The sequence below is a fragment of the Nycticebus coucang genome, chromosome 2 (genome assembly GCF_027406575.1).
Source record: "Nycticebus coucang isolate mNycCou1 chromosome 2, mNycCou1.pri, whole genome shotgun sequence".
In the NCBI taxonomy this organism is placed as follows: Eukaryota; Metazoa; Chordata; class Mammalia; order Primates; family Lorisidae; genus Nycticebus; species Nycticebus coucang.
Window position 1 is genome coordinate 171,569,076 of NC_069781.1, and position 22,879 is coordinate 171,591,954.

The window sequence follows — 22,879 nt, forward strand, 5'->3', positions numbered from 1 at the left end:
TGGCGGGTTCAAACCTGGCCCCGGCCAAACTGCAACCAAAAAATAGCCGGGCGTTTCGGCGGGCGCCTGTAGTCCCAGCTGCTCGGGAGACTAAGGTAAGAGAATCGCTTAAGCCCAGGAGTTGGAGGTTGCTGTGAGCTGTGTGAGGCCATGGCACTCTACCGAGGGCCATAAAGTGAGACTCTGTCTCTACAAAAAAAAAAGTAATAATAAAAAAAATAAAACACAGAGGCCCAGCACAGGGGCTCATGCCTGTAATCCTGGCACTCTGGGGGACTGAGGCAGGTAGACTGCTTGAGCTCAGAAGTTCGAGATCAACCTAAGCAAGAGCAAGATCCCAACTCTATTAAAAATAGAAAAACTAGCCGGGCATGGTTGTGGTAGTCCCAGCTACTTGGTAGGCTAAGGCAAGAAGATTGCTCAAGCCTAAGAGTTTGAGGTTGCCCTGAATACTCTATCCAGGGCAATAGAGTGAGAATTTGTCTCAATCAAATCAATCAATCAAAAAAAAAAAAAACAACAACACAGATACAGATAACATAAAGCAAATGTATAGTTTAATGGATTGCTATACAATAATCACACCTTACAACTACCACCCAGGCAGAAAATAGAAGCTGGCCAGCTATCCCAGAGACCTCATGTGCCCCTCCCAACACATAAGAAAGGGTTTGAGGGGCGGCGCCTGTGGCTCAAGGAGTAGGGCGCCGGTCCCATATGCCGGAGGTGGCGGGTTCAAACCCAGCCCCGGCCAAAAACCACAAAAAAAAAAAAAAAAAGAAAGGGTTTGAGTTTGAGTCTGCTCCAATTGTAAATGCAGAAAGAGAGGGCGGGGAACATGTTAACATGTTGAACTGCACCATTTGTCTGCAATTCGCAAACCCTAGCCAGGGGTGAGAAGGCTGTAGCCTTCTATTTGAATAAAATCCCTTTCATTTTTATTTATTTATTTTTGTTGTTGTAGTTGTCATTGTCGTTTAGCAGGCTAGGGCTGGGTTCGAATGCACCAGCCTGGGTATATGTGACCAGCGCCCCAACCACTGAGCTACAGGAACCAAGCCCTTTGTATTTTTATTAACATTTTTTTCCCACCTTTTATATTTTTATTTTGTTTTCAAAACAAATCTTAGGACTTGTTCTGTAAAATTTGAATTCAGTCGGGTGGCACCTGTGGCTCAAGGAGTAGGTGCTGGTCCCATATGCCAGAGGTGGCGGGTTCAAACCCAGCCCTGGCCAAAAACCAAAAAAAAAAAAAAAAAAAAATTTGAATTCAGTCAAAAAAGGCTGTGCTTGCAAGAGGGACTTTGCCTAACAAATGCAATCAGTGTAACCTGGTTTATTGTACCCTCAAAGAAACCCCAACAATTAAAAAAAAAAAAAAAAAAAAAAAGGCCATGCTTAAGGACTTAGAAGGCCCTAAACTATGGGCTGATGACACTTGTTAAAAGAAAGACTTCAAAAAAAATAAATAAATAAATTGAATAAAGTTTTTTTGAGCAAGGGATGATTGATGAATCAACACTCAGAATGAGAAGAGGTAAAGGAGAACTTCTCTGCAGCCATGTGGAGAGCAAGCTTTCACAGGCTGCCAAGGAAGGAAGGGGAAGAAAATATATTTGATTGGAGATTAAAAGAAGTAAATGGTTAGCACCTATCCTAACCATTGCTGGCTTTACCTCCCCAGGTCCTGCTGAAAAAATGTCAGACTCAAATCATGGTAGCAGCCAGAAGGATTTCTCTGAGGAGGAAATAGATGATGAAGAAAGTGTGATTTTGACATTGGTTCCAGTTAAAGACGATTCAAATAATGAACAAATGGAACCAACTGTTTCTTCAACTTCTGGTGTCAAACTGAAGAATCCCCAGAAACACAATGAAGATAGGAAGACAGGGACTGCCTCCGCCAGCACTACAACTCTGAGAAGTTCAGGAAAATTCATCTACCTCCAACAAATAAACAATCAAAAGCCATCCGAAAAGCTGGATGTAAAAAATCTGATCTTCTCTTGCCAACCCTTTTGCCTCCCATTAATGATGTGCGTCGAGACACTTTGAGGAACTGGGGCCAGCAACTCAAGCTGAGTACTGACGGCAAGAAAACAGAAGTTTTTCTGAGGCTTCAGGAGGATGCCTTTCCTGAACAGAAATGTGAAATTCCTGAAACACCAAAGGAGACCAGATTACATTCATGTTCAAGGAAACTCAAGGCAGAGACCAAGAGAGCAAGACCTCAGGAAAGGTCCAAGGTGAGTGTGAAAACAGAAGAGCCAGATAGAGTGCAAGTGATAACATCAGCTCAGGAATCTGCAGTGGCATCCTGCAAAAGCTGGTCAGCCTAAGACTCTGAATTCATGGTCCATTCCTGCTTCTGCTGAGGCCTTTTTGGCAACAGCTTCTGGCCTTAGGTGATGTGTGATCCATGGCGAGGCTCTCCCCGCAGGCACAGAGGGTCCACCTACAGTTTCATGCGGGTCAGGCCTGGGTGCCTGCACTCCCAGGAGAATGATTTCCCTCTTCCTGTTACCAGCCTGCATTTTCCCATCTCCAGGCCTAAAAGATAATTTGTTATGCCCTGACTGTGCTAAGAGAAAGAAGAAGATAATGAAAAGATTAATGATAGCGAAGAGGAAGAAGCGATCTGCTTCAAACACAAAGTAGGAGACCAGAATGCGCCACCTCAAAGTATTAGAGAGTGATGGATATACTTTCAGAATGTGTAAGCTGATTTGAGGAAATGAAAGAAGAGATCATTGGAAGGAACCTCTGTGATCTACAAAACAGAATCAAGTAATTAGGTCTCCACTGTGAAGATGGTTGACTGGATGCCAGCCCTGGCTAAGGAGACCCTGTGGGGGCTTGGAAAGCCACTAAAATAAAGTCATTGCAGTCGATTAAAAAATATATATATATTTGATTGGTCAGAGTCATAAGACACTTGTCTAAGGTAAGGGGACAATTTCTGATTGGTAACGTCTCTATTCATTTTAGTGTTTACAGTGGACTTTGGTTTGTTTCTGTAGGAATGCAAAACCCTGGAGCCACATCAGCCTAATGGTATCCCAATTTATTTCATTATTAAAATTTTATAATATTTCAGGGCGGCGCCTGTGGCTCCGTTGGAGGGAGGGTGGCGGGTTCAAGCCCAGCCCCGGCCAAACTGCAACCAAAAAATAGCCAGGCGTTGTGGCGGGCGCCTGTAGTCCCAGCTACTCGGGAGGCTGAGGCAGGAGAATCACTTAAGCCCAGGAGTTGGAGGTTGCTGTGAGCTGTGTGAGGCCACGGCACTCTACCGAGGGCCATAAAGTGAGACTCTGTCTCTGCAAAAAAAAAAAAAAGAAAGAAAAAAAAATTTTACAATATTTCAAAATATTATGGGGGTACAAATACTTTCAATTATATGGATTGCTTTTGTTATGCTTGAGTCAAGGTTCTAAGCGTGCCCATCAAGCATTGCCGTGTTCATTCAGTAGACGGCATGTATCTACTTTTCACTCTTTGCTGATGTTGGTAGCCCCTGGTGCCTAGATTTATTAATTCATGGAGGGCTGCAAAATGTGACAGTCTAACTTATCTTGCTTTCTAATCAAGTCTGTTTATTTGTTTTGAGAACAGAATCTTTCTGTTACCCTGGCTAGAGTGCAGTGACATCATCACAGCTTACAGCAACCTTGAACTCCTAGGCTCAAGCGATCCTCTTGCCTCAGCCTCGTGAATAGCTGGGACTACAGGTGCCCACCAAAACACCCAGCTATTTTTTTCTATTTTTACCTTTTTTTTTTTTTTTTTTTGAGACAGTCTCACTGTGTTGCCCTCGGTAGAGTGCCACGACGTCACATCTCGTAACAACCCCCCAAACTCTTAGGCTTAATTGATTCTCTTGCCTCAGCCTCCCAAGTAGCTGGGACTACAGGTGCCCGCCACAATGCCCAGCTATTTTTTTTTTGCAGTTGTCATTGTTGTTTGGCAGGTCCGGGCTGGATTCGAACCCGCCAGCTGTAGTGTATGTGGGTAGCACCCTAGTTGCTGAACTACAGGCACCCATTTGGGTCTTACTCTTGCTTGGGTTGGTCTTGAACTCCTGAGTTCAAACTATCCTACTGCCTCGGCCTCCCTGAGTGCTAGGATTACAGGCATGAGCCACCGTACCCAGCTCTGATCAAGTCTTTTACCATGAGGCAAGCAGAGGCACTGGCCTATCCATGGCTTTGCCAAAATGTCTGATATAAAGAAACATTGTGCTTTCGTCCTACACGTGGCTTCTTTCTGAAACCAGATCATCTCCAGTCTTGTGTGATGTGTTTTCAAGTGCCTGATTCTCAAACAGGATTGGTTGGGTCCTGGATGCAATACCTCTGTTCATATGACCCAAAGTCACCTGAATGGCCCTAACCAAGTACCCTTCTGGATTCAGAGGTCAAACGCCTGAAGCAGGCTGTACTTTTCTGGTGGGAACCACTTATCTGTGATCAGCCGTCAGCACATTTGGGAAGCTTGGTGCAATGCCATATCCCTAGGGCATCTCCCAAGCTGGAGTGTTATCTCAGATGAAACCAGACATGAAAATCCACCCCAGTGCTACAGGTGACGGAACCACCAAAACAGGAAGGTGGCTTACTCAGCATTTCCTACCTTGAGGTCAGGTGCCTACCGTGACACTGTTGGACCACATTTCCCTATACCAGGAAGGATTTCTCTACATTCATTCTACATTTTTACTTAAATTTATGTGTAAGGAAAACTTTATAACACTTTCATAAACACAGAAACAGTTTTTACTTGTCCAAATGAGAAGGCAATTTCAAGTAAAACAGAACAGTGTTATGGGTATCGAATCCTAGTGAGAGAGCTTTGCCTGCTAAAGGCTGTGAGCTAGGAATATGCTCTCTCTTTTTGGAAAAAAAGGAGATTGGTAAGGGTTCAAGAGGTGTTTAAAATATATTACCAACGGGCTGCTGAGTTTTTCTCCTACACCAGTTAATTCTCAACATGGGTGATGTGGGCCCCTAGGGGACATTTGACAATGTTTGGAGGTATTTTTGGTTGCCACCACTGGGCTGGGGATGCTACTGGTATCTGGTGAGTAGATCCAGGGGTGCTGCTAGACTCCCCATAATACACATCACAGAAAAGAATGTTCTGGCCCCAAGGTTCGATAGAGGCAAGGTTGAGAAACCCTGTCCTAGAGAAATAAGAAAAGTTGAGAAAAAACTGAAAAGTAATTTCCTCACTTTGGGATTCAGTGTCATTAACTGCAGAATCCAGGTCCATATAACACCAACCAACATTAACCACAGTCCATGCGTCACACTTAGAGAAAATTGTCTAGGTAGTAAGATGACATGGAACCCAAGGGTGATCCCAGCCACGGTGCTACACAGTTGCTCTTATCTGGAAGCTCGCCTCTCAAAAGTCTACAGGCCCAGCAGCAGTATAAGGAAGCCGCATTCAACTCTGTCTTTACAATCAGCATTTATTAAGCACCTATTGTGTGCAGGCACTGTGCTGGGAATTCATAAGTCATGATTCCAGTAAGAGGCACATAGGCCAGTGGGGGAGGCTAAGAGGTAAATAAACGAATAGAAAACAGCATCATGAGAAAGAATGCGCAGGATGGAAACCCTGTGATCAGTGGCCAGGAGTTACTGGGGGTCAGGAAAGTATCCCCAGGGAAGGCAATGACTCTAGCCCTCAAACCTCCCAGGGAGCCCCCTGTGCTTAGAAGCTGAGCTAATTTAAAACCCATCCATGGCTTACGGCAGAGTACATGGATCTGAACACTTTTAACACTACTTCGTAGTGTGGAGAAAGATCCAGAAATACAGCCTAAAATAATTTTAAGGAAGAAAAAAAAAAGCTGTATGCCTAGAATATCCATTGCATTCCTGTTTACACGTGAAGAAAGAAAAAAAAAAAAAACAACTGCAAACAATCTAATTGCCAAACCACAAAAAAAGCAGTTAGCAAAATAAGAACTGCTGTTTACTGAGAGCTGATCACTTGCCAATTGCATTACAAAAAGTGTAGTGAGATGATTATGCCTTTTTATCTTTGTGGCAATTCTGAGAATTAATCCAGTGCCTGAGAAAAGTCAGACTCAGGGAAGACTCAGAGTCTTCCCAGTCAATACCGTGGAAACTATTAGATATCCACATATATATATATTTACATTTTTTTCCACTGGTATGCATTTAGTGAACCATTTTTAAAATTTAACATAACCCTTACCCCATACCACACACAAAAATCAACTTGACATGGCCCATTGACTTGTTTGTAAAACCTAAAAACAACATTTCTTGAAGAAAACTCAGCAGAAGCTGGGTGTGGTAGCTCAGCACTTTGGGAGGCTGAGGCAGGAGGATCGTTTGAGACCAGCAGTTTGAGACCAGCCTGAGCAACATAACCAGACCTTATCTGTACAGAAAAATAAATAAATAAATAAGTAGCTGTAGCCCCAGCTACTTGGGAGGCTGAGGTGGGAGGATTACTCAAGGCCAGGTGTTCACCTGGGCCACAGACCAAGACTCTTTCTCAACAACAACAAGAAAATCTTTGTGACTTTGAGTTGGGCAAAATTTTCTTAGATATGACATCAAAAGAACAAACCATTATTAAAAAATGGGGAAGGAGGACGGTGCCTGTGGCTCAATCAGTAAGGCGCTGGCCCCATATACCGAGGGTGGCAGATTCAAACCCAGCCCCGGCTGAACTGCAACCAAAAAATAGCTGGGCGTTGTGGTGGGCGCCTGTAGTCCCAGCTGCTTGGGAGGCTGAGGCAAGAGAATCGCTTAAGCCCAGGAGTTGGAGGTTGCTGTGAGCTGTGATGCCACAGCTCTTTACTGAGGGCCATAAAGTGAGACTCTGTCTCTACAAAAAAAAAAAAGAAAAAATGGGGAAGGAGCAACAGGTGCTATTTAGAATGTTATGTTGTTATCGGAATATTCATTTTTATGGTTGTCTCCTGTATACAGAAAGTAGGGTGAATTTTCCATTCATGGTGGTGAATAAAGTTGCCTTTTTAAATAAATGTGGCTACATTTCTAAAATGTGAATGACCTCAAGGGAAAACATGAAGAGTCTAAGATACAGACTCTGAAGCTAGACTGGGTTCCAATTCTGATTCCACATTGCCTTGGTCAAGGTGAGGACTCTTACTCCTTCAAGTTCCTCATTTGTAAAATGGGCTTGATACAAAATTCCGACCTCAAGGGAATTGTAAGGATGTACTGGGCTTCTATATACAGAACACTTAGAACACTGAGCGTGTACTATGAGCTGGCACACAGTACACACTACTGTTATTACTACTATTTACTATTTTCTATTTTTTCGAGATAAAGTCTTACTCTGTTGCCCAGGCTAGAGTGGTATCCTACCCTGTTTCCCAGAAAATAAGACAGTGTCTTATTTTAAGGTGTGCTCCCAAAGATGCTCTAGGTCTTATTTTCAGGGGATGTCTTATCTTTCCTGTAAGTAGGTCTTATTTTTGGAGGATGTCTTATTTTTGGGGAAACAGAGTAGCTTACAGCATCCTCAAACTCCCAGGTTTAAGTGATCCCCCTGCCTCAGCCTTCTGTGTAGCTGAGACTACAGGTGCCTCTCGTGACCCTTAGCTAATTTTTCTATTTTTAGTAGAGTCAGGGTCTCTCTCTCTCTTACTCAGCCTGGTCTCGAACTCCTGAGCTCAGGCGATCCTCCCATGTTGGCCTCCCAGAGCTCTAGGATTATAGGCATGAGCCACTGTGCCTGACCAAATTCTCTATTAATAACAGTAAAAATGCATTTTGGAAAATATAAGCTCTTTTTATTTTTTAATGACTTCTTTTCTTGCTATTGTTTTTGTGCCATCAATAAAGATGGGTGAGGAAAATCTTAATTGTGAAAGAAGAAAGAAAAGAAAGAAACCCAGTGCGGGACTAGTCAGTGGGACCCTTGAACGCTCCAAACATCTCCTGCTTCAAGGAGCTGCTGATGTCTTTCTAGAGGACTCTAACTTCTGACCTCTGACCTCCAACATCTGCCTGGAACTAGCCAGGGGTCAGAATGGAAGAACAGAGTGGGAGAGTCCATGCAGGTGCCTTTCTCTGACAAAGGCGACAGCAGACAAAAGGACTCCAGTAGGTCTTTGTGCTGAAAGCCTCCCAAGAGCGCCAGGATGAAAAAGAAAACAAAACAAAGCAAAAAGGAACAAATGCAAGTCAGTAGCTGGAGGGTGTTCAGCATGAGAGCTCTGCCATGGAATTCTCTGCAGAGGGCTTATCCTCTCTCCCGATGAAAGAAAATAACCATCCCCAAGAAAATAACTATCTGAGTTCAAGAAGATGTGAAGCAACTGGAACCCTGCACACTGCTCTTGGGAATATAACGCGGTATAATCATTTCAGAAAAGACTGGCAGGGCTCAAAAAGCTAAGCATACACTTACCCCAGACCCCAGCAATCTCACCCCCAGAGTCCAACCTAGAAAAATCGAGCTATGTGTCCACAAAAAAGAACCACCAGGCAACCAGCCACGTGCATAACCGCTATATTCCTATCACGAATAATATGAAGTTCCAGAAACTGAGAACAATCCAAATAGTCACCGCTAGAAGACCAGATGTATAAGTTGTGCTATAATCATACAGCAGAATATTACTTGGCAATAAAAAGGAACAAACCACTGATTGTTGCAGTAGCATGGATGAATCTCAAAAACATTATTTTGAGCAAAAACAGCCAGACACAAAACATCATGCACTGTGTAATTCCATCCATTTGAAGACAAGAACTAGTCTACAGAGATGGGAATCAGAATCATGGTTGTCAGGGGTTGATGGTGGTGTTAAGAATTAACTAGAAAGGGGCAGGAGGGAACCTTTAGGGTATTGGAAATGTTCCATCTCTGGATGCAGTGGTGGTCATGTGAGTACACACAATAGTCAAAAATGTCTATACTGGCCAGGTGCAGTGGCTCACACCTATAATCCTAACATTCTGAGAGGCCAAGGCAGCGGATTGCTTAAGCTCAGGAGTTCAAGTTCAAGACCAGCCTTGAGCTTAGGAGTTCAAGTTCAAGACCAGCCTAAGCAAGAGTGAGACCCCATCTCTTCTAAAAATAAAAAAACAGCAAGCATTGTGGTAGTCCCAGCTACTCAGGAGGCTGAGGCAGGAGGATCACTTGAGCTCAGGAATCTGAGGGTGCTGTTAGCTAGGATGATACCATGGCACTCTACCCAGGGTAATAGAGTGAGACTCTGTCTCATAACAAGAAGAAAAAAAGTCTGTACTGGGTTGAATAATTTCCCTACCCCATTCATGTCTACCTAGAATCTCAGACTATGACCTGATTTGGAAAAAGTCTTTGCAGATGTAGTTAGTTAAATTAGAGTGAAGTCATCCTGTATTAGGTAGACCTTAATCCAATGTCCGGTGTCCTCAGAAGAAAAACCAGAGACACACTGGGGGAGACCATCTGATGATTAGACAGAGATTACAGTGCCATGTCCACAAGCCACAGAGCACAGGCCCTAGAAGCTAGGAGAATGAGGTCCTCCCCTACAGCCACCAAAGACATCATGGCCTTGCCAACACCTGGAATTTGGATTTCCAGCCCCCCAGATCTGTGAGCAAATACATTTCTGGTGCAAGCCACCATGTTTCTGGTACTTTATTATTAGAAGCCCTAGGAAACCAATGTACCACCAAATTGAACATGTAGGATCTGTGCATTTTAAGTAAATTATATTCCAATTTTCACAATAAAAAAGAGCTAAGTTAGTTCTGAAAGCTCCAACCTGGCTCATGCTCTGCTAGATGAGACAGAAGCCCTGGAGAGGCCAGCCCCATGCCCCTCAGAATTCACTGCCCAGCTGTTCCCTCCCAGTGGCTCTCCCTTCATGCCCAAATCACCCCCCTTTGCTGGGTCAAGCACAAATACCTTGTACAGGGGCAGCACCATGCGGATGTGCTGTTCACAAGCAAACCAGCCCACTTCAGAGCAAGCTCCAACCCTCAGAGTCAAAGGCCACAGAAAAGCCCAGACAGGTACCAGGACCATCAGTCCACCGCCCCCCACCAAGTGGTTTTTCTTTGTTAATGACCAGGCCCTTTTAGCCAATTTTTTAATCCATCTTGAGAAACATCACGGCAGTTAGTCCCAAGTTTTATAATAGCCCAGAGATTCTAAAGGCCACTGGGACATCCTCCAAAACATTACATAAACAAAACTGAATGTAACAGGATAAAGATTCTTTGGTCTTATTTGAGTTTTAATATGTTTTGTTTTAAGTTAACAAAAACAATAACAGAGCTAAACTGGAAAAGGCTTAGACCACAATCATGCAGTTTTTTTCTTAACTCTGTGGGAAACCCCAGTTCCTATTGCCCATCACACTAGAAAGGAGTTTGAGCTAAGTTTCCTAGTAGAAAAATCAAACCAGTGTTTCCTCACTTTAGGAAAGGAGAATTAAGCCTGTGGGTACCGGTTCTGTCCATGTCCACAGGCCATGTATATTTCCAAGACTACAAGGATGGCTCAATATCAGAAAACCTCTTAAAATATAACACAGTCAGCCTTCTGTATCCTTAGATTCTGTATCTGCACATTCAATCAACCACAGATCAAAGATGTAATCCTAGCACTCTGGGAGGCCAAGGCAGGTAGATGGCCTGAGCTCAAGAGTTTAAGACTAGCCTGAGCAAGAGCAAGATCCCGCCTCTAAAACTAGCCAGGCATTGGGGCACGCACCTTTAGTCCCAGCTACTAACGAGGCTGAGGCAAGAAGACCACTTGAGCCCAAGAGATTGAGATTGCTGGGAGCTCTGACCCCACAGCATTCTACCGAGGGCAACAAAGTGTCTCAAAAAAGAATAATGTTGTTGGGCTTATGGTGATTGAATCTGTACTGTACATGTACAGACTTTTTTCTTGTCGCTATACCCTAAAATACAGTATAACAACTATTGACACAGCATCTACATTACATTGTATTAGGTATTAGTAATTTAGAGATTATTTTAAGCAAGGGTGTCCTGTAGGCTGCATGTTGATTTTGTGAGAGTTTCTTTTGGTTATCTATGGTGTTGGATATCAAGAAAAGTATGCACTGGCTCGGCAGCCATAGCTCACTAGTTAGGGTGCCAGCCACATACACAGAGACTGGCGGTTCAAACCCAGTCTGGGCCTGCTTAACAACAATGATGACGACAACAACAAAAAATAGCCAGGCATTGTGGTGGACGCCTATGGTCCCAGCTACTTGGGAGGTTGAGGTGGAAGAATTGCTTAAGCCCAAGAGTTTGAGGTTGCTGTGAGCTGTGACATCATAGCACTCTACTGAGGGGTGACATAGTGAGACTGTCTCAAAAAAAAAAAAGGATGCACAGATGCTTTGTTTGTTTGTTTGGGGGGGTTTATGTTTGTTTGTTTGTTTGTTTTTTTTGCTAATCAGCTTTCATTAGTGTTTGTATATTTAATGTGTAGCCCAAGACAACTCTTATTTTTCTAATGTGCAACAGAGGGAAAAAAAGGTTGAACACCCCTGAGAGTATACAGAAGGATGTGGGTAGGTTATCTGCAAATTCCACATCATCTTATATAAAGAACATGGGCATCCTCAGATTTTAGTATCCACAGGGGTCCTGGAACCCATCCCTTGAATATACCAAAAGGTCACTGTAATAAAGTTTAGGCAATCTATAAATGCTGAATAAGCATTTGATAATATTCAATCCTTCTTCCTGATAAAAATCCTTATTAAAGTAGGATTTAATGGATAATTCCTTACCATGATAAAATATATCGATCTCATATAAAGTCCAGCATTTTGCTTAACTTGAATTCACTAGAAGCATTGCCACCAAAGACAAGAACAAAACAAATGTGCTCACTATCTTTGTACAGGAGGTGCTAGCCAATGCAATTACACAAGCAAAAGAAATTCGAAATGAAAGAATTGAATAGGAGAAATAAAATTATTTCCACTTATAGATGATATAACTATAACCCCAGAACATCCAACAAAATAAACTAAGAATCTACTATAAACAATATCCCAAATAGAAGAGACTCCACTTACAATAGCTGCAAAAAAGGTAATACCCAGAAACAAAATGATGCCAAGAAATATGCAAGATATATTAAAAAACTCTAATAAACTCTAAAGGACACAGAAGATTTAAACAAATGGAAAGATATACTATGTTCTTAGATAGGAACATCACAAATATGTCCATTCTCTTAATGTATAAGTTTAAAGCAATCCCAACGCATTTAACAAAAAGTGGTATTGATGGTCAAACATATAAAAAAGGTATTTAACCTCATTAGTCATTAGAGAAGTGAAAATGAAAACCACATTACCACTATGCACCAACCAGAATGAATAAAATTAAAAAGATCATCAAATCCAAGTGTTGCAAGGGTATGGGATAAACAGAATTCTCAGACATTCCTGGGAAAGTAAATGTCATGTATCTATTTGTTTGTTTTTGAGACAGAGTTTCACTTTGTTGCCCTCAGTAGAGTACTCTGGCGTCATAGCTCACAGCAACCTCAAACTGTTGGGCTCAAGCAATCCACTTGCCTCAGCCTCCAGGGTAGCTGGGACTACAGGCACCTGCCATAACACCCAACTATTTTTCGAGACAGGGTCTCACTGTTGCTCAGGCTGGTCTTTAAACTCCTGATCCACCCGCCTTAGCCTCCCTGAGTGCTAGGATTACAGGAATGAGTACTGCACCCAGCCCTGTTACACAACCATTTGGAAGACTGTTGGGCAGTATTTTCTGAAGTTGAATACATGCACATTCCATGACTCAGGAATTTCTCTCCTAAGTGTCCGACAGAAATGTGTGCATGTGGGCACCAAAAGCCGTATGTTACAATGTTCACAATAGCCAAAAATCGGGATACAATTTAAATGTCCATCAACAAGAGAATGGATAAACCTCACAATAAAATGTTGGGCAAAGGAAGCCAGACACAAAAGAATACATGTAGATAAAATCAGTTTAAAAGAAAAAAAAAAAAAAAGCACAACAAAACCAATCTATGAGTTAAGGAATGAAAAAAGGATGATTTGGCTGGGCACCTGTAGCTCAAGCAGCTAAGATGCCAGCCACATACACCAGAGCTGATGGGTTCGAATCCAGCCCGGGCCTGCCAAACAACAATGACAACTACAACCAAAAAATAGCCGGGCATTGTGTGGGCACCTGTAGTCCCAGCTACTTGGGAGGCTGAGGCAAGAGGATCACTTAAGCCCAAGAGTTGGAGGTTGCTATGAGCAGTGATGCCACGGCACTCTACCCAGGGCGACAGCTTGAGACTGTCTCAAAAAATAATAAATTTAAAAATAAATAAAAATAAATTTTAAAAAAGGAGGATGATTTATCTTCCAGAAGAAGGGTGGGATACTAGTGACTAGGGGTTTGAGAGGGGATTCTTCTGGTAATGCTTTATTTCCAGATTTAGATAATAGTTACAAGAGTGTGTTCCTCTCATCAAACTGTCTGCTTATAATTTATTCACTTTTCTATATGTGTTATGCTTTCATTTTTATCAAAGCAATTCCAATAAAAACACCCACGTGTGTTTGTGTAATCAGACATTAGATTTTCAAGTTCAAATGGAAAAATGAGAATAGCCTAAAAGAACTCAAAAAATAAAAGCGGCATCCCTTCCACATACTAAATATATTTTTAAAATATTATAAACATTAATAAACAAAACAGTTTGAATGAACATGAATAAACAGAGAAGCCAATGGAAAAGAGTAGGAAGTTCTGAAATAGATCCAAGTATGTGTGGGGAAAGAGCTTATGATGAACCAGCCTGTGATAAAACAGCTTCTTGATTTAATAGGGAAGAGATAGTCATCTGGGGGGGGGGGGAGAATACCGTTGGCTCTATTCCCCACAGCATACATCAGGATAAATTCCAAATGGATCAAAATTTGAATATAAAATGACAGAAGAAAACAGAACACATCCTGTTACCTTAAAGTTTTTTTTTTTTAATTTTTATTTTTATTTATTTTTTTTTTTTGTAGACAGAGTCTCACTTTACCACCTTCAGTAGAGTGCCATGATGTCACAGGACTCACAGCAACCTCCAGCTCCTGGGCTTCAGCGATTCTCCTGCCTCAGCCTCCCAGCAGCTGGGACCACAGGCACCCACCACAACGCCCGGCTATTTTTTTGGTTGCAGTTCAGCCGGGGCTGGGCTTGAACCCACCACCCTCGGTATATGAGGCTGGCGCCCTACTCACTGAGCCACAGGCGCCACCCTATCTTAAAGTTTTCTTAAGGGAGGGTTTTTATATCATGATTCAATTATTCAGAAGCCATAAAAGGCGGATAAATTTGCATGAAATTAAAAACTTGTCCATACAAAACAACATAATCAACAAAAGAGAGATACTGAACTGAATCCAACTAGTATCAAAAGTAAAAAGGCTGGGTGGCGCCTGTGGCTCAGTGAGTAGGGCGCCGGTCCCATATGCCGGAGGTGGTGGGTTCAAACCCAGCCCCGGCCAAAAACCAAAAAAAAAAAAAGTAAAAAGGCTAATCTCCCTAATATGGAAACAAATTTTAAAAAAGATCACCTACTCTTTAAAACAAGCAAACAATATGAGCAAGACAATCATAGAGAAAGAAACAGTTAAACGTATTATAAACTTAAAACTTTTCATAACAAATTTAAATTAAGGCTACATTGGGCCATGTTTTTCACCTATCAGATTGGTAAAAATCCAGTGATACTCAAGGATTGGCAGTGATGTGGGAAAACGGTAATTTTTCATCCAAAAACTAATGGAAATGAAAGCAATACTAACCATATGGAAAGAAAACAAACTGGCAATATCTCTCACAACTCCAAATACAGATACCTAACATTCACATTTCTGGGAACTTATTCTGCATAGATAACATGCACCAGCACAAGGTTAGTCATCAGCAATGTCTGTGATAGCAGATTGAAAAAAAAAAAAAAAAAAACTTGAGTACAGCATGCTATTATCAGTGAAACAAGTAAGGCCCAGAATGTGTGCAGTCTATTTTGTAAACTGTGTTCAGCAGAGGTGGCAATGCATTTATATATATATATTTTCCATATGCTTGTATTTGCATAATGAGACTATATTAGAATAATTCACACTAAAGTGTGAAAGATTGGCAAGTCAGAAATCTGTCAGAGCATCTTTAAAAAAGATGCTTGGTGTTTTGTCAGGGTGATAATGTGAATTGGGCTGGGTACAGTGGCTCATGCCTATAATCCTAGCACTCTGTCAGAACTCACAGGTTTGAGATCAGCCTCAACAAGTGCAAGACCACATTTCTAAAAAAAAATAGCCGGGCATTGTGATGGAGTCCTATAGTTGCAGCTACTTCGGAGGCTGAAGCAAGAGATTCGCTTAAGCCCAAGAGGTTGCCGTGAGCTGTGATGCCACAGCGCTCTACTGAAGGTGACAAATTGAGACTCTGTCTCAAAAAAAAAAAAAAAAAGTAAATTGGAAAAATGCATGCAAGTCCAGAGATTTTGGAGGTCACAAGGAGACTGCTCAGCTTTCCCAAGAATCAGCTTTAATAAGATTAAACCCAATAAACTAAAAGCAATTACCAGGTGAGAGTGGTTATAGGACAGATGTGGAAAGAAAACTTTTCACAATAATTCTTTTTGACAAGGTGTTTAAACATGTGAATGTATTATCCAATGAAAATCACTGATTGCTAAGAGAAGAGTTGCAGGCCACAAGCTCCTAAGCCTTGAACATGACCTACAAGATCTACACCAGCTCCTGTTCTAACAGAGCCTCTGTCGTTTATAATCAGATAATATTTATGAGAAATTTTATTACTTGTAATAGCTCACTGACACTTGCCAGAAACATCTTAGGTCAATATTGTTACTGCAATACTTTGTGAGATAGAAAGAGATTGGATATAGAACTCTTACAGACCCATAATAATGAAAAAACAAAGAGATTGGGCAATTTGCTTAACCTGCCTTAAAGCCTAATTTTCTCTTGGGCAGAGCAAAAATAGGACAGAATATCACGAATTGCTGTGAAGTGCAGGTGTTTGCATGTTTCCCAAAGCAGCCAAAACGAGCTCCACACACAACAGCTGCTTGACAGCGACACCTCAGCTGCAGGCTGAGAGTCAGACCTGAGAATCTCAGACCTCAGAAAAGCTGTGAAAACACAGGCTGTGGCCAGTGCAGTGGCTCATGCCTGTAATCCCAGCTCTTTGGGAGGTGGAGGCAGGAGGAACACAAGAGGCCAGAAATTTAAGACCATGCCTGGCAACATAACAAGTCTTCTGCAAAAAAAAAAAAAAAAAAAAATTAATTAGCTGAGCATAGTGGTGCACACATGTAGTCCCAGCTACTTGGGAGTCTGACCCAGGGATCCCTTGAGCCCAGGAATTGGAGGTTGCCGTGAACTATGATCATGATATAGCACTTCAGCCCTGGTGACAGCCCTATCTCAAAAAAACAGCAACAACAACAAAAACCCACATGCAGAAGCAACCCAAGTGCCCATCAACCCAGGAATGGATTAATAAACAACTGTTGTATCAGTAGGCCAGGGAATACTATTTAGCCATAAAAAGATGGAGACTTTACATCCTTTATATTAACCTGGATAGAGTTGGAGAACATTCTCTTTAGTAAAGTGTCACAAGAATGGAAAAGCCAGCGTCTGGTGTAATCAATACTAATATGAAGCCAGTAGATGAACTAATTCAAGTCCACACAAGAGAAAACCTCACTTTAAAATTCAATTTTTTCCTATTGGGGGAAAGAAGAGAGGGCAGGAGGGAGGGAGACTGGTGTACTCCCAACTAATGGGCACAATGTAAGGGTAAGTGGCACGCCTCCTGGGTGCGGGACCACTAAACAGGGACTTCACCTAACAAATGCGAACATTATAACCTAACCAGCGCTTCTCAACCTGTGGGTCGCGGCATTAGGAAGGTTGAGAACCACCGACCTAAACCTTTATACCCTCATAGTAATCTGAAATAAAACACACACACTACCAGATGCCACCCTCAGAAATGAGATTCCGTAGGTCCAGGGCCCATGAACTTGCATTTCTTTTTTTTTTTTTTTTTTTTATTTATTTTTTTTTTTTTTGTAGAGACAGAGTCTCACTGTACCGCCCTCGGGTAGAGTGCCGTGGCGTCACACGGCTCACAGCAACCTCTAACTCTTGGGCTTACGTGATTCTCTAGCCTCAGCCTCCCGAGCAGCTGGGACTACAGGCGCCCGCCACAACGCCCGGCTATTTTTTGGTTGCAGTTTGGCCGGGGCTGGGTCCGAACCCGCCACCCTCGGCATATGGGGCCGGCGCCCTACTCACTGAGCCACAGGCGCCGCCCTGAACTTGCATTTCTAACACACTTTGTCTCAGGAGAGATGGATGCAGCCAGTGGAAGGACCACACCTGAGTAATTTAGTCCAGAGCAGGACTCCTCAAACTATGATGTGCAAACAAATGCCGGGACTCTTTGTAAAATACAGATTCTGATTCAGAAAGTCTGTGGTACAGCCTGAGTTTTCTGCATGTCTAACAAGCTCCCAGGTGCTGCAGAGGCTGCTGGCCTGCAGACCACACTGTAAAAACCGAGGTAGCATATCCAACACCAGCCATTTCACAGATGAGGAAACTGTACCCTGGAAAAGGTAAACGATTTCCCCAAAGCCACTGGACAGCCAGGGCAGAGACCAGGGCGAAGACCCCACACAGGATAGCAGCCATCCCCTCGGAGTGCCTCCCCAGTCCTCAACCCTGAGCCTCCAGATCTATATGAGGGCCCATGAGGGAGGCCAACCCTTTAGAAAATGGCATGCAGATTTCCTGAAACAGTCCTCCACTCTCCTGAGAAATAAACCATTCACCAGGGAGCTTAGTTCAAACCACTAGCCTCTTCTTTTCAAAAATGAACTTTTGGGAAAATTATTTTAGTTGTGTCACCTTCTCTTCCAGTGACTCACACCTTTGACAGGCCCCGCTGGGGGAGCCTGAGGAAGACACTCAGCATTTCTCACTTACCGTCTGATTGTGGAGAGAAGCAGAAATGGGGGTGGGGAGCTGATCTTGGGAAAGCTGAGGTACCTCCTCATCCATGGCTCCCTCATGACCCCTCCAATCTCCAGATTTGCACTGTGTGTGTTTTTTCCCAACACACTTTATCCCCCTGTCAAAAAGTCCACCCAGTTAGAGATTTATTTGGGCTAACGAGCATCTTCTCTTCAGGATGCATTGTCTCTGAGAGGGCTCTGAGATGACAGTCTTTCATAATTTAGTACGAATTATTCTCACACAGAAGAAAAGACATGAAGTTAAGGAAAGTGAAGTCTCTGGAGTAATTAAGGTACACAGACCTTACCTGGGAGATCCAGAACATGATCCAGGAGCACAGCTTTGGGTGACCACAGCTTGGGCCTGGGGCTCTGCACCACCATCAGCAGCAGGGCCCCAAGCACTCATCCTCTGCCTTCAGGCTGTGAGTGGTTTGTGGGCCTGACTCTGCCATTTATTTGCTGCGTGACTTAAATAAATCACACAGTTTTAGAGGCTCTCAGAGCTGGAGGGAGTGACCTTCAGGGATCAGCTGGTTCTTTGACCACAGAACCCCAATTCCAGACTACTACACATGGCCCCGGTTCACCTGTCCGAGGCCACTTCCCTAGAAGCAGAGCCTGCCACAGAGCTTTGGCTTCAGTGACTAACGAAGGGAGGGCCTCTAGGAGAACCTGTGAGGGAGCAAGGAGAGAGAATGGGAAGGGCTGTTTTTAAATAACAGAGTTGTTTCACCTTGAGGCAAAGAAGCCCAGCTGTGAACCTTTAATTCAGTCAGTAACACCTTCCAGTGCTCAGAGCCTCTCAAACGTGTTTCCAATCAAGAGGTCCCCAAATCACAAAAGATAGAAGAGAAGGGAAGAATAAAGCATTTTTTTCATCTCCAGAAGACTCTTGGAATCTGCACTTAGAATAAACCTTAACTGCTCCCCACACTTCCTGGCAGGCTGTGCAGCGGCCCCTCCTGCCACCTCCACTCAGCCACACCCACTGTCCCTGCTCCATAAGGACTTTGCCTTCCCTCTGCCTAGAATGTTCCACAGCAGACTTTTGCCCAGCTGGCTCCTCCTTGTCATCTCAAACCTCACCTCCATGACTATTTCTTCTCCGACCACCCAGGCCATTCCCTGTCACATCCTCTGCGGCACTTTCTGCACAGAACTGGCCACTCAGACATGGTAGTAAAGGTTCCCACTTGTGCCTCAGGAATGACCTCCATGGGGACAGAGCCTGGTGCTGGCCTCATCACTGTGGCCCCCCATGCCTGGCACTGGCCTGGCATTTAGGAAATTCTATAACATCTGGCAAATAACATCTGAGTGAATGAATTGGACAGTTGGGCCAGATGCTGAAATTCCAACAGAGAAGGAGAATTAGGTCAGCTAAAGGCTTGGCACCCCGAGGAGCTGGAGGGAAACAGGACACAGGCCAGGGTGGGGATGGAGGAGAGAGTCCAGCAGGAATTTCCTCTGCTATTGGATTCCTTCCTCCTCTCCCAGGCCCCCTCTCAGCCCCAGCCCCTTCCCCTCTCCTGGGAGTCAGAATAGGGTCAGCCTGGGAGAGAAGCTCCTATGTAGAAGGTGTAGGCCTCTCCACGTGTCCGGGGCACCTGAGTTCCAGTCCCAGCTCCAGATGTGAGACTGCCCCTCTCCACTGTCTCCAGAAAGGGGGCACAGTGGTCCCACCAGCCTCACAGGTAGTTGAGAGCACCAGCCCTGGGGTCTGCACACTCAGACACATACCTTTGCACACTGAAAGCAGGGCAGGATAAACCCCACCCTCGAGGTGTCTCTCCCTCCCTCATCCGGTTGGGGTGCCTGGGAGGTCCCCCAGCAGCACCCAGCATTCCAGGGGCAGGCACTATGCCAAGCACTTGGCATGCACTTGCTTGCTTGATCTGTGCAGTGACACCAAATGATCACTGTGGCCAATCTCAAGGTGTCATTATCTCCATTGTACAAGCCAAGAGGCTGTGGCTGAGAGATGAAGGCAAGGCGAGAGGACAGACAGCTACTAAGCAGTAGCACGCAGTTGGGACCCAGAGCCTGACACTGGCATCTCACACATTGAAGTGGATTGTCCCTGAGTTTCACAGCAGGCCTGGGAGAAAGGTGTTATTACCTCCGTTTTACAGAGAAGGAAAGCACCAGGTCCGCAGGTGCCCCTGGCCTCCGGGGCAGCCTCCACACTTGGAGACCTCTCCTAGGGGGAGCAGCTGGCCCATGCCCCAGCCCAAGGGCTCTTGAGGCCCAAACACCAGCTCCATTTCCCAGATGCAGACACGAAGGCTTAGGGACATATGAGCACTGCCCACAGTGAGCCCCAGGCACATCCCAAGATGAGAGAGCGAGACAGCAGAGGCCACCTGCATGGCTGGGGCTGTGGCCCAAGGATCCCTGGAGCAACTCACCTGGGAGGTATCCACTGGGGCGGCTCACCCAGGCAATCGCCTGGACTAGTCAGGGCCTGGCTGGCAGAGGCTGCAGGGTCTGAAAGGCCACGTTCTGCCCACCCTTGACTTTTGCCTCTTACTTCCCGCCACCACCACAGGATGACTGGATCTAAAGCCAGGCCTTATTGGGCAACCAGACTCAGGATATGCTGGAGAAACCCGGCTGGCTCCCCACAGCCTAATCTCCTAATCCACATACAATCCCAAGAATGAAGCTTGGTTTCACTTTTGAAAATAAGTTACTGTAATTCACCATGTTGACAAAGTGAAAATAAAAAGAAAACCATATGGGCATTGCAGTAGATGCGGAAAAAGTCTGACAAAATCTAACATCCATTTCTCATAAAAAACGCTTGAAAAAGGGCATCTGTGCAAATGTTACAGCTAAATGGTGGAAGGCTGGATGCTCTGCCTCTAAAATGGATACACGAGGGCAGTGCCTGTGGCTCAGCGGGTAGGGTGCCAGCCCCATATACCGTGGGTGGCAGGTTCAAACCCAGCCCCGGCCAAACTGCAACAACAAAACATAGCTGGGCCTTGTGGCAGGGGCCTGTAGTCCCAGCTACTCTGGAGGCTGAGGCAAGAGAATCACCTAAACCCAGGAGTTGGAGGTTGCTGTGAGCTGTGTGATGCCATGGCACTCTACCGAGGGCCATAAAGTGAGACTCTGTCTCTACAAAAAAAAAAAAAAAAAAAGAAGGATGGGTACACGGGGGGATGGGAGCTGTTACTGCTTCTCTTCACTGTGGTGCTGGGGATCCCAGCCAGTGCACTCAGACAAAAAATAAAAGAAGGAAAGGGAATGTGTATTGGAAAGGAAAGTAAAACTGTCTTTATTCCCAGATGATAGGATCACTTATCGTCTCTAAATTCATCTCTAAAACTGTAAAACTAATAAATGAATTCAGCAAGGTTGCAGAACACCAGGTCAACACACAAAGATCAACTCTAGGCTGGGTGCAATGGCTCACTCCTGCAATCCTAGCAGTCTGGGAGGCCGAGGCAGGTGGATTCCTTGAGCTCAGGAATTTGAGGCCAGCAAGAGCAAGACACCACTGCTACTAACAATAGGAAAACTAGCCAGGCGTTGTGGCAGGCGCCTGTAGTCTCAGCTACTCGAGAGGCTGAGGTAAAAGGATCACTTGAGCCCAAGAGTTGGAGGTTGCTGTGGGCTATGACGCAATGACACTCTACCCATGCCACTGAGTAAGACTCCATCTCAAAAAAAAAACAACAAAAACCACCACAACAACAAAAACCCCAAAAACAAAAATCAACTCTATGTCTAGGCACTAGCACCAAAACTGGAAACAGCCGAAATGTCCATCAGCAGAAAAGCAAGTTGAAAAATATTATGGTATAGCCACATAAGAAAATACCACTCTGCAATAAAAAAGGATCAGCTGGGCGGTGCCTGTAGCTCAGTCGGTAAGGCGCCGGCCCCATATACCGAGGGTGGCGGGTTCAAACCCAGCCCCGGCCAAACTGCAACCAAAAAATAGCCGGGCGTTGTGGCGGGCGCCTGTAGTCCCAGCTACTCTGGAGGCTGAGGCAAGAGAATCGCTTAAGCCCAGGAGTTGGAGGTTGCCGTGAGCTGTATGGGGCCACGGCACTCTACTGAGGGCCATAAAGTAAGACTCTGTCTCTACAAAAAAAAAAAAAAAAAAAAGGATCAGCTATTGATAGACACACACAGATGAATTTCAAGACTGATTGTGCTGAATGAAAGAAACCAGACCCCTCAAAAGAACGAGTACATACTATGTTATTCCACATATTTAGAGCTCTAGAAAATCCAAGATAATCTACAGTGACAGAAAACACATTAGTGAAAAAAGAAAAGAAAAGAAAGAAAACACATTAGGGTTGAGAGTGGGGGGCGGGAATAATTATATAGAAGCAAGAGGGAATGTGGCAGTAAGTAACACATCCATTATCTTGGTTTTGGTATGCATATTTAAAATTTAGCTAATTGTCCATGGAATACTATATTCTCACTAGAGTGCACTGGTGTCACAGCTCACAGCAACCTCAAACTCTTGGGCTCAAGCGATCTGTCTGCCTCAGCTTTCCAAGTAGCTGGGACTATAGGTGCCCACCACAACGCCCAGCTGTGTTTTTTGTTTTGTTTTGTTTTGTTTTTTTGAGACAGAGTCTTACTATGTCCCCCTCAGGAGAGTGCTGTGGCATCATAGCTCACAGCAACTTCAAACTCTTGGGCTTAAATGATTCTCTTGCTTCAGCCTCCCAAGTAGCTGGGACTACAGGCATCCGTCACAACACCCGGCTATTTTTTTGTTGTAGTTGTCATTGTTGTTTAACTGGCCCAGGCTGAACCCGCCAGCCTCAGTATA

At 44.2% G+C, this 22,879-nt stretch overlaps 1 protein-coding gene across 5 annotated transcripts in view; it reads right to left on the reverse strand.

Annotated features, from left to right (window-relative positions):
- The window catches only part of IL34 (interleukin 34), a 69,492-nt gene that overhangs the window by 21,680 nt on the left and 24,933 nt on the right, over positions 1 to 22,879 (reverse strand). Inside the window, exon 1 of one of the 5 annotated variants that reach the window (XM_053607150.1) lies at positions 20,484 to 20,578. The exons of 2 other annotated variants lie outside the window; for them this stretch is intronic. The gene's annotated coding sequence lies outside the window, so the exon portion shown is untranslated. Of the gene's footprint in view, positions 1 to 18,043; positions 18,062 to 18,380; positions 18,970 to 20,483; positions 20,579 to 22,879 lie in introns of those variants that run through there. 2 more of the 5 variants (XM_053607114.1, XM_053607142.1) reach the window with 2 other exon arrangements.